Here is a 15,868-nt window from a genome sequence, read left to right as displayed (position 1 = left end):
GAACTGGGGGTCTGGCCGTCTTTGGGGAGCTGGAAAGTCTTCACAGAGGATGAGACATCTGAGCTGGCTTTTAAAGACGAGGGGGGCGGGGCACCTGGATGACTCAGGCTGGTTGAATGTCCGACTTTGGTTCAGGTCATGATCTCACTATTCCTGAGTTCGAGCCCCGCGTCGGGCTCGGTGCTGACAGCTCAGAGCCTGGAGCCTGCTTCCGATTCTTTGTCTCCTTTTCTCTCTGCCCACCCCCACTCACACTCTGTATCTTTCTCTCTCAAAAATAAATAAGCATTAGAAAAAAATTTTTAAAGAAAAAGAAGGGATTTGCTAGGGGCTGAAGAGAGGCAAGAATATAGCAGGTGGACGAGCAGTCTCTGCACCAGGTCGCTGGCGCCAAGACCATGGTGTAGCGAGGCTGGAGCTCGTCGGGAGCTGGCTGGAGGGAAGGTCATCAGGGCCCTGCTTTTCAGCCTTTAATTCTCTCTCTCTCTCTCTTTTTGTTAAGATTGGATTTTTAAGTGATCTTTACACCCAGTGTGGGGCTTGAACTCACAACCCCAAGATCAAGAGCCACACGCTCTTTCAGCTGAGCCAGTCAGGCGCCCCCAGGCTTTTATTCTTAATAGCAAGTCATTCCCCAACTGGTAGGATGTCAGAATCCCTTAGGGAACATTTGAAAAATACAGATACCCAGGTTCTAGCTCAGATTTAGGGGATGGAAGTAACTAGGTGAGGCTGGCATCTCTGCATGTCTGTGCAGCCCCCCGGTTTCTGAAGGCTCAGCCAGTTAGAGGGACACTGCCACAGAGAAGGCCATCCCGTGTCCTGTGTCACAGCTTTGGGTCACTCGTTGTGTTCTTACCTTACAACATAGTAAGTATTTATTTTGAATGGGGCTATTACTACACTGAGGCAGGAAAAAAGGAACTAACCCAGGTAGTTTTTGAATATATACTCTCAGACTGAAGAAAAAAGAACTATAAACAAATATTGGACTCAAGTTAGTTGGTTTGTTTTTCACAGTGGTATATGGGTTAGCACTTCTGAAACTAGTTAGTTCTAGAATGGAGCAAATTGGTAAATACATTGTGAATGATGAGAATCAGGTTTTTTTATTGCCAGAAAAGGGAGTTCCTAGAAGTATGGAAGGTGGGAGAGTCTAGGAAGAGCCCTGTGGGATCAGATGGGAATTGGAGTCACCAGGTAAACTCTGGTTTTTCTGTGTAGGTACACAAATAGACATGTGTATGTATGTGTCTTCACGTGATATGTATGTATTTCCTAGTTCTGTTTGCTGAGAGGGCTGAGAAGCAAAGACACTCTGGTAGCAAGCCGTGAATACGCCTCGTGCCCAGACCCTGATGGTTGATCTCCCAAGATCTGAGCTCAGAGAAATGGCTGTTTCTGGGGCTTGGGTTGGAAAATTACAGGTGAGCTGGGAACATTCTATGCCAGAAAGTAAGGAAGCACTCAAAGAATGACAGGTCATGTCAAGGACACAGGAGTCAACTTGAAGGGGCTCCTCCTGGTGAAATCTGGGAAAGTTGGAGGATCAAGTAAACAATAGATTATAATCCTTAAATAAATTAATTTAAAAAATAAAAATAAAAGAATATGGGTCAAAGAAACATTATAACCCACAGAATAAAAAAGAGTCCATGAATCTTGTTGATACTTAAGTGAATAAGTAAATAGATGGGGGGAGGGGAAAGTTCTCCCCCCACCCCCCCACCATAGAAGAATAAAGCAAAATCTGTATATGACCATGACCGTAGTAGTAAAAATTGTCTCCGTCAAGAATCCTTGATGGATGCTAAAACTAATGGGAAGGTTTGCTGTGAAACAGAAGCGGTATCTCTTCCCAAGGTAGTTTTTATTTTATTTTATTTTTTGATGTTTATTTATTTTGAGAGAGAGTGCACAAGCGGTGTAGGGGCAGAGAGAATCTCAAGCAGGCTGTGCGCTGTCAGCGCAAAGCCCAGTGCCGAGCTCCGTCTCATAAACCCTGAGATCATGACCTGAGCTGAAATCAAGAGTCAGATGCTTAACTGACTGAGTTGCCACCCAAGTGCTGCCACCCCCCAAGTTAGTTTTTAACTGATTGCAGAGAGAGACTTTAGAGAGCCCTGGCAGATTGTATCTCAACCAAGAGATCAAAGCCGATGCTCCAGAAATGGGACAGATAGAGCTCATGCCTCCTGAGAGGATGCACTGAGAAGGACACACCAGCAGTCCGAACTCCCTGTCCAAAGTGGGTGATGTGAGTCTGATTATGAGGAAACCTCAGACAAACTCTGATGGAAGAATATTGTACAAAGTAAATGGCTTGTACTCTTCCAGGTGTCACTAAGGACCGAAGAATTCTCGTTCCAGATTAAAGGGGAAGAGAGAGCCTGGTTAACTAAATGGAATGTAGGATTCTGGATTAGATTGGAAAGCGGGAGAGTTTTCTTTCCTTTTGCTCTCAAGGACATTAGTGAGACAGTTGGTAAAATTTGAAAAAGATGTGTAGGTTAGATAATATCCTATCAAGGTTAATTTCCTAGTTTGCCTAATTGTTTTGTGGTGATGTCAGAGAATGTTCTTGTTTTTAGGAAATACACTCTGAAGTATTTAGGGACAAATGCCAGATCATTCAGGAAAATAGAAGTATGTATAGATATAAAGAAATACTGATAAACACGGAAGAATGTTAACATTTGGGGAATCTAGTGAAGTTATACAGGAATTCTGTCTAGTTTTTCTGTATGTCAAAAAAGTATTTCAAAAGCTAAAAATAATGAAAAGCGAGAACAATCTCCAAAAGAACTAATTCTCAGCACCTGGAATTATGTTAATATTTTATAGCTGATGAGTAATCGTTGCAACGGGCTTTTTGATCTGTGCTGTGTCCGTAGAATGACGTGTTTAAGTAAGTACATCCTCATCATCTCTTCAAATGGTGGGGAGATGTGAATCTGTTATTTTCTGTGTACACTTCCTCTAGAAAAGAGCCATATAGATTCCCTAGATTTTCAGGGGTGCCGAGAGACCCTTGCTGGGAGAGAAATACCGCTTATCACCGGTGAGAACTGCAAAGCCTTGGTGAATCAGGCAGGAGATGCTGTGCAAGGCTGGGATGGCCTCCATTTATGGGCCTTTGCTCTGCAAAAAAGAATTTCTCCTCCGTCAAGCAGGAGTGGTAGGCAGACTTCAGGGGGTGTATTTACATGTAAACAGTTCACACTCCAAGCAAGCCTTTAAGTTCTGTCTGGAGCTGGGCAGGACCTTATTAAAAAATACAAATGGTAGCCCGAGGACAAGTACTAGGCGGGGCTAAAGGCATAGATCTAGATGGTGGCCTCTGCAAGTCATTTCCCCCTACCGACCCTCATTGTTGGTTGTGGGCTGGATTAAAGATGAGGTGTCCCAACATGCTGTCTGTGTATACACAGAATGAATCTGTTGGAAACCAGTGCTCCAAATTGAGCTGTTAGTTTTATTCCAACCTATTTGCTGTATTCTCTTCTGCGGAGCTTTTGTCAAGTTCAAATGCTTGATTGGTGGCTCCTTTCACCTAAAGCCCCAGACAAGCACTCTGTCTGATGCCAGAGTCCAGCCAGATGCCTCCCTCCTATTGAGATGATCTTGAGTTTTCCCATAGGATTGTCTCTCGCCAGCAGCCTTCATCCGTGGCATAGTCCTTTTACCAGCCTCTGCTTTCAGAGTTCCTCCTCCTAATCCATTTCCAGTCACCAGACTGATCTGTCTAAAAAGTGAAATCCTTCCATGCATCTTTTTTCCCATCAGGATGCAATTTAAACTCCCTGGATTGGCATCCTAGACCTAGGACCTGCTGGCCTCTTTTTCTTTTTCTTTTTTTAAGTTATTTATTTATTTTGAGAGACAGTGTGAGTGGGGGAAGGGCAGAGAGAGAGGGGGAGAGAGAGAATCCCAAGCAGGTTCTGCACTGTCAGCGCAGAGCCCCATGTGAGGCTTGAACTCAACGAACCGAGAGATCATGACCGGAACCAAAATCAAGAGTCGGACGCTCAACCGACTGAGTCACCCAGGTGCCCCGAGCCCTACATTCTTACTGAACTACTTGCTGTCACCCCATGTTGTCATCCCTTCATTTCTACACACATTTCCATTCCTTCTGCCTGCAACATCCTGCTTCAGCCCTTCCCTCTTACTCTCATCGCCCAGCTCCAGCGTTACCTCCAGGAACCTAACTCCCCTTATCTGAGTTGCGTTTCCTTCCTTGGTAATCCCATACCACCCTCCTGACAACACAGCTGACTTGACGTCTGTCTTGTGGGCTCCCTTGTCTCTTGACTGTCCTGCACAGGCCAGATGCAGAGCCTTGGTAAATGTGAATTGATTGCTGAGGCCACCTGTCCCAAGTTTGAAGAATTTTGCTAATTCTTAATCTGTGGCTTCATTAATTTCTTTGGGCTCATGTAAAGCCACCTAGATGGTGCCAATTTGCATAGTCTTTGTCCTTTCCCCCACTATGCCACCAGACCAGAATTACCTGGAAGCCCCACACTTGGCTGCAAGACTGTGCCCTAAGCATGTAAAGGATTGAGAAGTGTTTGCACTCTCCTTGGACCCCCCATGTCCACGGAGCAAGCAGCTCCTGTGTCTGCTAGGAGCTGGCAAGGTTAAGGACCTCCCTCAGGGAGTTTAGGATCTTTTCTAAGGTGGCTAATCTTGGTTTGTGAATCTAGCCAGTCCAAGTTTGGAGTTCACATTTCCTTTCTCCACCAGTAGAATCTTCTCAGTCACTTAAGCATTGAAGTCTCCAGCGTTGATCTGAAGGAAGAAGTTCAGGTCCCAGCCCTGCTAGGTATTTCCTGGCCTTGACGTCAGTTCCTTCACTTAGTGGCCTCTGTAGAAATGGAGGAAAGTTTGATAACTTTATACTCCTGACGATCTTGTATCCTTGAGCCTTTGAAATAGTTCTGTTTTCTCCTTTTTTAAATTGTAAAGGTGAAACATATCAGAATATTCAGATACCTCAGAGGAAACCGCCATTCATTGTGTATTCTTCTAGAGCTTTTTCTTTTCTTCCTTTTTTTTATTTTTTAGTAACCTCTATGCCCAGTGTGGGGCACATGCTTCACCAACTGAGCTAGCTGGGTGCCTCTAGAACTTTCTAGTATCTTATACCTCATTCTTCATCTCTGTATGGATTCTGTTGCAAGGTGTCTTGATGATTTGTCAACTATTGTAGACTTCAGAAAACTTTTATTTCTTTGATCCCTCCTGCTTTAGTTTTCCCTGCCCCCACCACACTCCTTACTTATCTGTCTGCTTTTATGATATGTAACAATATGTAATTGTCTTGGTCTCTAGACCTCAGCTTGATTTGGTGATCAGTTCTCTCTCTCTTTTTTTTTTTTTTTTTTTTTTTTTTTAATTTTTGAGAAAAAGAGTGTGTGTGCGTGAGCAGGGGAGGGGCAAAGAGCAAAGGGGACAGAGGATCTGAAGCAGGCTCCACACTGACAGCAGTGAGTCTGACGCGGGGCTCAAACTCATGAACCATGTGATCATGACCTGAGCCAAAGTTGAACGCTCAACTGACTGAGCCACCCAGGCACCCCAGAAGGAACTTCTTATTTTAGAACTTAACAACCTTCGCGAACCGGGTCAGAGGCAGCCATCGCTGTTTGGGCCTGGCATTCCCCAGTGGGTGTTTTGGTGTCCATCAATGACAAGAACTACTGAGGAGGAGACAGCCACAGGGAAATGAGTTCCGATAACGGGGCCAACACTTGAGTGCTTGTTGATTTGCTACTGTCATGACCGCAGATGTTTAAAAATAATTTGTAGGAAGGGTGAAAGAAGAAAAGCAGTGGGTTTTTTTGTTGTTGTTGTTTGGGTTTTTTGGTGCCACTGCCTTATCAGTGGTAGAGAACACAGACCACAGTCATTCAGAAAGGAAGGCAGTGCCATGTGAGAGAAGAGAGGTGAGGGGAAGGGCAGAGGTGACCCGTAAGTGTGGTCTGGCACCTTCCAGCCGGCAGCAGGTAGTCTGGCGAGAAAACCCACCCTGGTGAGGCACCTGCTCCACTCTTCAGTCTGACAAACGGGTAGAACCCTAAGTCTGCCTCATTGCGTCGCAAGGATTAAATGAAGGCCCGGCATATATTGTGCATTCGTAATTGTTGATTAAGTAAGTGTTTCACCTGTGTCAAAATCGCGTTAAATCTTCATAATGCCCTCGTGAGAGCATGTCTTACTATGATCATCCACTTTCATATGAGGGTATTGAGTCTTAGATAGGCTAAGTCATTTGTCCAGGGTCACCAAACCTAGCAAGTGTTCAAGCATTGCCCCCCGCAGTCAGATTTTCATTACAAGGGACCCTTGAACAACACAGATTTAAAATGTGTGGGTACACTTACACGTGAAGTTTTTCTCGATGAATACAGGGCGGTAGCGTAAAATGGGTTTTCTCTTCTCTGTGATTTTCTTAATATTTTATTTTGTCTTGCTTACTTTATAGTAAGAACACAGTATATAACACACATACCATGAAATACTATTGTTTATATTGTTTGTAAGGCTTCTAGTCAACAGTAGGCTATTCGTAGTGAAGTTTTTGGAGAGCCAAATGCCCCTAAACCCCTGTGTTGTTCAAGGGTCGACTATATTAGCATTACTAATAATGGCATTATGTCTGTTTTAAAAATCTGAACTTCTCAAAAGCCCTGTGACATTTCCTTATTCCACTTGGCAGATGGGAACCCGAGGCCCCTAAGAGCAGACCGTAATAATGGGCAGCATTGTCGGCGAGACCTGCCTGGTTGTCTGCTCTGCGGCCCCGGCGTCTCCCCCACCCCCGACATCAGCCTGTGCTTGCGCTCGTCTCGGGCCCCCGGCCCAGCTGCAGTTCTTGTCTGGCGCCTCCCATCTTTTCTCTGACTGTCAGACAACGGTCACGGGAATGTCCTGTGCCATCTTCCCTCGGTAAGAGCGGTTGGCAGAGAGCAGCAGATGCCCAGAGTCAAGGTCATGTGCCACTCAAGTGCTGGGCTAGAGAAAAGGCCCTGTCTCCCTGCTGCTTGTGACCAGGCAGGGTGAGTGTGAATGCAGAGGGCCCTGTCAGAACCCCTCTGTGGGTGGAGGCTGAGGTTGGCAAAGCTGATAGAGAAGGGGCCTTGCGGCGGGGGGCTGTGGGTCTCTCTCCTCGCCCTCCGCATAATTTGCCTCTGCATTTGAGAATTTCTTTGTCCTTCTCTTTTTATGAGTTACAGTCTTTGCATACTGTTCTACTTTCAAAGGTGAGATTCTAGCTCAGGAATCACTTGACATTTTTTAAAGGAGAACTAGAATATTTGGCTGGACCGGAGTTTGACTGAGTGAGTGGTTTGCATTATTCTAAACTGGTGGGCTCTGGGGTGGGGAGCCAAATCCATTGGAAGTGCTTTTTTTCTTGCTGACTAGCGTTTTTCCTACCTTGTCTCTATTCCCAGGAAGGCGGTGTAACATTGAGGTTCCGAGTGTGTGTGGTGGTGACCTTTGAGTCCATTGTGACTCTGAGCCTCTAAGCTTCCGTTTCCCACCTCCAGAGCAGAGTGGTGATAGTTGTACCTGCCTCATTCTATTTTATCTCCACGTGGTGAAGTGCATTTTGAATATAGGCTATAATAGGACTTATTTTATTTTGAGAGAGAGACAGCGTGTGTGTGAGGGACAGAGAGGGAAGGAGAGAGAGAGAATCCCAAGCAGGCTCCACACCATCAGCACAGAGCCTGACTTGGGGCTCAAACTCATGAACTGAGAGATCATGACCTGAGTTGGATGCTTAACCAGCTGAACCACCCAGGCACCCGAGAACTTTTTTTCTTTTTTCTTTTTTTTTTTTTAAGATTGTGTTTTTGGGGTGCCCGGGTGCCTCAGTCAGTTAAGTGTCCGACTTCAGCTCGGGTTATGATCTCACGGTTCGTGGGTTCGAGTCCTGTGTCGGGCTCTGTGCTGACAGCTGCTTCAGGTTCTGTGTCCCCCTCTCTCTCTGTCTGCCCCTCCCCTGCTGTCACCCTGTCTCTCTGTCTCTCTCAAAAACAAATAAACATTGGGGCGCCTGGGTGGCGCAGTCGGTTAAGCGTCCGACTTCAGCCAGGTCACGATCTCGCGGTCCGTGAGTTCGAGCCCCGCGTCAGGCTCTGGGCTGATGGCTCGGAGCCTGGAGCCTGTTTCCGATTCTGTGTTTCCCTCTCTCTCTGCCCCTCCCCCGTTCATGCTCTGTCTCTCTCTGTCCCAAAAAAAATAAATAAAAAACGTTGAAAAAAAAATTAAAAAAAAAAAAAAACAAATAAACATTAAAACAATTTTTTTTTAAGATTTTATTTTTAAGTAATCTCCACACCCAACGTGGGGCTCGAACTCACAACCCCGAGGTCAAGAGTCACACACTCCACTGACCAAGCCAACCAGTGCTCCTGTAGGACTTGTTTTAAACCTAAATGTTGTAAAACCCATGTGACTAAAACCTGCTTAAACATAATTTTAATAGTTGAATACTATTGCAACCTCTCAACATATATTTTATGTAACCATCCTGTCACCTAACTTGAGGTTATTTCCAGATTTTCAGCGGTATAAATAACGTAGCAGTGACTGGCCAAGGGGTCACGACCCTTCATAAAGATCCTGTGAACCACATTTTCTCACGGTTTACTGAGCATGTACACGCCCACCAGAGCTCTGAGTGACAGAGCAGTGCCCTCTGCCTTCTTGCTTAGGTTGAGTAACCTTGGCCTTTAATTTGGTAGGCAAAACATGTCATCTTGTTTTCAGGTCATTTCTGAGAAGTAGCACTCTCCTTTCCTTCCCCCCACCAACAGCTTCCACGCAGCTACTTCAGATGCTTTTCAGAAGAAAGTGAGACGTAAATAACAGGCAACTTTCTTTTCTCTTTTGAGCTGATACGTGATGAGGTCCTACACCGGGTTTCTCTGGTGAATGGTGGCTAGGACTTGGAGCTCTGGAGGGGCATTTCAGAGCAAGCCTGAGGCCGCTCCAGCGGGGAGCCTCTCTGGAGAGCAAGATCGAAGCACTCTGTGGCAGTGGTGACATTCAGGGCTTATGAGCATGCCCTCTGGATTGCAGGGCCTGGGGCTGTCTGGGTCCCTTCTGGGCCTCCAGCACAGCTCAGCACAGGGTGTGGGCGTGGAGTGCAGGTGCTCAGGAAATGTTTGTGGATGAAAAATGAATGAATGAATGCATGCAAATACCTACTTATAAGTTTCTGCGTTAAAGAGTGGGGTAAAAGAAGGGGGAAGGGGGGGCGCCTGGGTGGCTTAGTCAGTTAAGTGTCTGACTTCGGCTCAAGTCGTGATCTCATGGTTTGTGAGTTCTGGCCCTGCCTTGGGCTCTGCCCTGACAGTGCAGAGTCTACTTGGAATTCTCCTTCCCTCCCTCCCTCTCTCTGCCCCTTCCCTGCTTACTTGCTCTCTCCCTCTCTCAAAATAAATAAACTTTAAAAAATGTGTGTGTGGGGGGGGGGGGGGTAAGGTAAGTCTTGTGGAACTGAGCTGAGCAGATGACCAGGTGCCTCCAAAGGTAGGAAAGAGTTTGAGAGGGCCAAACTCCCAGTGAAATGTCCCTGCCTTCTCCAATCCAGCTCTGTCCCCCTCCTTTGAGCTTCATGCCCATTGGCTGGCTTTTCTGCACCTTTAACCCTCAGCTATGGCCTTGAAAGCCAGACTTCATCTTGTTTCCCTCTTGAGGGCACACGTGGTACACTGTGTATCTTTTTTTGTTTCTTGCTGGACCTTCCAGATCTACTGTGTTTGTAAATGACATGGTAAGGAACAGATCCATCCTGGCTATCTTGAAAACTCTGTTAAATTCTGTTAGTAGAAAAGCAGGCCTGGTTAGTTAGGATGTGTGAGGACCTTGTGTCAGTTGTTGTGAGCCCTCCTCTGTGTGACTTTTTCTTCCTTGGCCAAACATTGAGGCTTCCCACAGAGCAGATATTTTCTCAGTGCCCACCGTGGGGCGTGCCCTGTGCTGGGCATTAAGTAGAGAATAGTGAACAAAGCAGATATGGTTTCTGTCCCACAAGCACAAAAATCCAGGAGAGGAGACAGGTCAGTCCTTGCACAAGTGAATTTATAGACGCCTGTAAAATGCCATACTGAGGTCCAAGCATCGGAGGAAAGAGTGTAGGGTGTGGAGAGTATCAGGATTGTTCAGAGCCGAGTCTCTCTAGTCTCCAGAGCTGACAGCTGAATTAGCGATGGTAATAAGAGTTAAGTGGGAGATTTCAGCGTGAAGTGTGTCAGTTTCTCTGGGGACGTGCAAGCTGGGTTTACGGAGACCGCGGAAGAGCCGCCGTTCCAGAGTAGTGTCATTTACCCAGTGCTTACGCTGCTCCCTGTGCTGTCCTGGCTGCTCTCAGGGTATTAACTTCACTTCTTAAACCCCGTAAGGGAAGTGCACTTAGGATTCCCATTTTACAGAGCAACTTGGGTGTTGTCACTTGCACAAGGTCACAGTGAGTGGAAAAATCGGGATCCAACCCAGGCAGCCTGGCCCCAAAGCTGTGGTCGTCACTGCTGCCGTCTGCCAATTTCAAAGCTCCTCAGGCTCTGAAGAGCAGCACGTGGATGTACCAAGGGTGAGAACGTGCCCAGGGTCAGTGTTTGGGCCTGGTGGCCGGTCAGGACGAGATGGTTCTGCCCAGTGAGACCACCCCATTCTATAAAAGAGTGCTCTCTCAGAGCACCTTTTCTGGTTCCCACCTTTGGGGTTTTTTTTTCTTTTTTTTGTTTTTAATGTTTATTTATTTATTTTGAGAGAGAGAGAACATGAGCACAGGAGGGGCAGAGAGAAAGGGAAAGAGAGTATCCCAAGTAGGCTCTTCACTGTCAGCCTGGAGCCCCACACGGGGCTCGATCGCAAGAAATGTGAGATCATGGTTCGTGAGATCACGACCTGAGCCAAAATCAAAAGTCGGACGCTTACTGACAGAGCCACCCAGACACATATTTGTTTGTTTTTGTGGAGGTGTACTTGACCTGTAATACTCTATTTTACGTTACAACATAATGATTTGATATTGGTATACGCTGTGAAATGATCACAATACTAGTTATTAGTATCCTTGGTATGTATTTATTGAAAGAGCAATTGACCAAACAGGAGATGTAGTGTTTTGCCTTAAAAGATAGACTATAGGTTAGGAGGATAACTTTTCTTTTTCTTACTCGAGCTGATTTCCAGGCCATTCCTAGAGATGATGAGTCTCCACTGGGTGAGCCAGCTTGAGAACGGGTCTGTGGGAGGTTGGGGAGATGGGTCAAGGGCGTCTGGTACAGAGAAGCTTTAGGTGTCAGGCAGATGAGGTTTTTGTGTAGATGTGGCTTTTCCCCCTTCTCAATTGAGCTGTTTTGGGGGGACAGCGATTGGGTTGGGGCTAATTTGCAACATTGACTTCACTTTTTTCCCCTATAAAAGTGTTGTTTTTTTTCGTTGGCCTTAGTGATTATGCTAAATATAATCAACCATTTAAATGTAGTAAGGAATTTGCAGAAAGAAATACAGTGATTAATAATACTGCTTTCCAAATTTCTGTTGTAACATGAATCTGATGTTCTGATTCAGATTAAATGTGAGTTTGAGTGTCAATTTCTTTTTACAGAAGAGCAGTATATTCACATGTACATAATTTTCTTTTAACATACGAAAAGGTTCTTGGTTTCTCCCTTTTGAAGTTTGCCTTTTTCCCTTACACAGGCAAGTCCTAAACTTGGGCAGAGACACTGGCCTATCATCTGTAGCGATGAATGTCATTCCCCCAGACTTTAACAACCTGAGTTAATTAAAAGGTTCAGAGGAAGTTAATCAAGTTTGGAACTCTAATTTTGTGCAGTGTTTTGATATGATTCGATGAGTCATCTTTTGGCAGAGCAGCTCTCCATCCCCGACAATATTTGATCTTAATGGAACAGTTTTATAATCTGGAAACTGGTGAGGAGGTGCTCTTCAGAAATGCAGAGTCAACTTTGTGTGTGTGTGTGTGTGTGTGTGGCTGGCTGGCTATTTGGGAGGGGTCAAAAGCAGAACAAAGAGAGAATTTAATGAGCAAGAGCTTGTTAGGGGACAGGGTCAGTTCTGGGGCTGCTCTCTGCCCAGGACACGGGCTTCTCCCCGTCCCCCTCCACGCCTGCTGACTGGAGCGCTGACATTTGAAAAAGAGTGAAAAATACAGCTTCTGTTTGCTTTGCTGCAAGTAAGTGGCTGGACAGACTGGCCCCCTTCCCAGAGGCCCTGAGAGGACTTCAGATGTGGTCAGTGAGGTATCTGGACGGTGCCGGCCTGCCGGCCCTTGGCCAGGCGGCCTGCACCAGGACCGGGCAAGGGGCCCAGAGAAACAGCGGGGCCAGCTGCTGGCTGCCTTTGCTCTCTTTGTGCCACATCTTCCCTCTTCCTGAGATGAAGCTGGTCTTACACTCCGAAGATTAACGGGCATGGTTACTTGTGGCCTCTGCCTCTGCTTCTCACCCATTGAATTAAGAACTTAGAATTAATGGACCAATTGGGAGAGGAGAGGGCAGGACCCATCTGGAAAGTGCATCTCACAAAAAAGTGGTCAAATGTGGGAGTCCTCCTGAGGTCGGGGCGAAGAGCCAGACCACTTGGAACCCTTGGGGTTGTGTTCCTGATTTTCTGGCCATTTCTTCTGGATTCGATTAGGGTTAAGAAACACAGATTAGGAAGCCAGACCTTAATTGGTATTTCTGCTCCACTGCTTATTATTGGCAGTTGTGTTGAACAAGCCACTTAATCTCTTTGAGCTTCAGTTTCTTTATCAATAAAGTGGGGAGCTTAATCGGACCTACCTACCTCCCCAGGTCATTGTGGAGGAGTGGTAACGCACGTAAAATGTTTAGAGTAGTAGTGTTTGGCACGTTGTAGGCACTGTTTGTGCTGTACTTATCAGAATGGTGTGAACTTTGTTCCAGGAGCTGTATTGTCTAACCAGAAGATGAAAAGTTTTGCGGTGGGGCTGAAAAAATTCTCTTCTCCCCATCCCTCATGACAGTTGGTGCCTCTGTCCCAGTGACACAGAAGTGAGGGGCATTGGAGGCGGCCAGCGTGGGGCTCCTGCTGCCCACCGCCCTGACGGCTGGAAATCAAGCAGCCTCCCTCAGTTTCCACACGGTTGCCGCAGGGCCTTGGATTGGGCAGTTTGAGCGGCCCACGCTTGCCATTGCCTCTGTCACTGCTCAGGCAACACTGGTAACTCATTCTGGGTCTGTCCTCGTGTCCTCTCGGGAGTGATCGATGGGAATGATGATGACATTCGATACAGTCCGCTCAGAGTAGCCTCGTTTTGGCCACACTAGCAAATTCCCACGTTCCTTTATCTTCACAGGACATTGTGGAAAAAGAGGCTTGCGCTAAACAGGGATTTAACGGCCGCCCCTGCCACCTTCTCCACCCTGCCCCCAAATGCCTATTCTGCAGCTGCATTTATTTTCTCCAAACTGGAATTCCAGCAGCACATCTGCCGAGTTCGAAGTGAGGCTTAGGTGATGGCAGGACAGTGCTAGCCAGCATCCACGTTGTCGGCAGCTCGGAGTCCGCTGCCAAGTGCTCAGGTAGAATGGAAGGTTCTAGGAGCTCTGCTGTTGGAAGAGAGGAAAGGAACGATATTCAAAACAGATACTCTGGAGTCCATTCTTCAGAGTTCCCGACTTGCAGAGCCCCGTCCTGGGAGTGTGAAGGTTGCCAGAGGAATTTGGACCGGGAGTCTGTCTCTGAGAAAAACTCAGCCCAGGGCAGGTCGGGTCTTTCTTTTACCTGGGCCTCCATGGTTTGGAGCACTTCACAACAACCCACTTAGGAACTTCCCTCGGGCTTCGTGGGGGCCATCGGTTGTGGTTCCTGAGTCCTCGCCCCCCCAACCCCCACCCCTCCATAGGGTGCAGCCTCAGGGCCTCAGCCGCCTCAGCCTCCGGGCCACAGCCTGTGCTTGGCCATCTTGCTGGTTGTCAAGCCAGGCTGCTCGTCACTGAGACGGTTTGTGAGTTGAGTCTTCAGAAAACAAGTAGGGCTGATTCCTTAGTCTGGGGTGGCTTCCAAATACTTGAATTTTTACAGAGCCTCGAAGTAATTGTGTCAGTTTTCAATCCACCTTAATTTTTAGGGAATCCGCCTGTTGTACTGACGGAAAGTATAATTTGTTGACGGAGTTCACTTTTTCGGTCCGCAAATCCCCATGAGACTTGAAAGCACTTTTTTTTTTTTAAGTTTATTTATTTTGAGAGAACGAGCAGGGGAGGGGCAGAGAAGGAGGGAGAGGGAATCCCAAGCAGGCTTCACACTGTCAACGCAGAGCCCCTTGGGGAGCTGCAGGTCCTGAACCGCAGGATGATGAGCTGGGCTGAAATGGAACCTGGGCTGAAATGCAGCGCTCAACCGACTGAGCCCCCCGGGCGCCCCAAGGGAAGCGCCTTGGTGACTGCGAAGCCCCCTCCAGGTGTGGGTTGCTATCCCAGCGCCCCAGGGTCCGCATGTCTCCACCCCCACTCTGAAGCAGCTGGGGTGATGCGGGGGGGGGGGGGGGTGTTGCCCCAGGGATGAGGCCCCGGGCTGGCCACAGGCCGGCCTCAGGAAGCACACGGGGGACAAGAACACCATCCACCCTGTGTGCGGTGAACATCGCGGACGAGGTGCGGTGGCAGGAGAGGGTGCCGGTACTTTGATCAGTCTTAGGCTCCTTCCTGTGTCTTTTTGTTGGGGCTAAAAATTCAAACCTCGTTAGGGTCTCGTTATGCAGGAGCTCTGATTTGCTGCCGTCATCTGAACCTTTCCTCTGCTTCACGAGCGAAATTAAACCTTCGTTCTGGAGGTTGACACACGAGGGAGGCTTTGTTTGTAATGACCTGGCTGTCTGATGAGTCTGAGCATTTGGCTGGCCTTTCTGGTTGAAGCAGCCCTTTGAACTGATGCCTAGAATGATGCCTCCCACCCCTGACCTGTCTTCTGGGGCATAATAGGGTCTTTTCCCTCTGCTTGAAGCTTCTCCCCTGCTTCCCCGCCCCCCCAGACTCACATACACTCGACTCAGTAACTGCTTCCTCAGAGAGGCCTTAACTGATGCCACCCTACCGAGGACGTCGGATCCTCTGTTACCTTATTGTGGCACCCGTCACAGTAATTTTAGTCATTTTTAAAATTATCGATTGCCTTTCTGGCTATGTTTGTGAATAAATTAAGAGTATGTTACCTTTCACTTGGCCCACTTTTTTTTTTTTTTTTTTTTTTTTTAAGTTTTATTTAGGGGAGCCTGGGTGGCTCAGTTGGCTAAGCGTCTGACTTGATTTCAGCTCAGGTCACGATTGGAAAGTCGAGCCCCGCATCAGGCTCTCCGGTGACAATGCAGAACCTGCTTGGGATTCTCTCTCTTCCCTCTCTGTGCCCCTCCCCTACTTGCACTCTCTCTCAAAATAAATAATAAAAAACATTTTTAAAATATATTAACCGGGGCACCTGGGTGGCTCAGTCAGTTAAGCGTCCGACTTCAGCTCGGGTCATGAACTTGCAGTCCATGAGTTCAACCCCCACGTCGGGCTCTGTGCTGACAGCTCAGAGTTGGAGCCTGCTTCGGATTCTGTCTCCCTCTTTCTGTGTCCCTCCCCCACTCGTACTCTGTATTTATCTCTCTCAAAAATACAAATTTTAAAAAAATTGTTTTTTAATTTAACAAAATAAAGTTGTATTTATTTAAGTAATCTCTGTACCCCACGTGGGGCTTGAACTCACAACCCTGAGATCAAAAGTTGCACGTTCTTCCGACTCAGCCAGCCAGGCGCCCCTTACTTGGCCCACATTTTAATTAATGTACCATTTTCTGTGTTTTCGTTCTCAG

General features: G+C 47.1%; 1 protein-coding gene across 1 annotated transcript in view; it reads left to right on the top strand.

Moving 5' to 3' along the window:
• Positions 1-15,868, top strand: part of SAE1 (SUMO1 activating enzyme subunit 1) — a 72,551-nt gene that overhangs the window by 41,620 nt on the left and 15,063 nt on the right. The gene's annotated exons all lie outside the window — the stretch shown is intronic.

This window comes from Panthera uncia, assembly GCF_023721935.1.
Source record: "Panthera uncia isolate 11264 chromosome E2 unlocalized genomic scaffold, Puncia_PCG_1.0 HiC_scaffold_19, whole genome shotgun sequence".
In the NCBI taxonomy this organism is placed as follows: Eukaryota; Metazoa; Chordata; class Mammalia; order Carnivora; family Felidae; genus Panthera; species Panthera uncia.
This window is presented reverse-complemented; position numbering and strand designations above follow the sequence as displayed.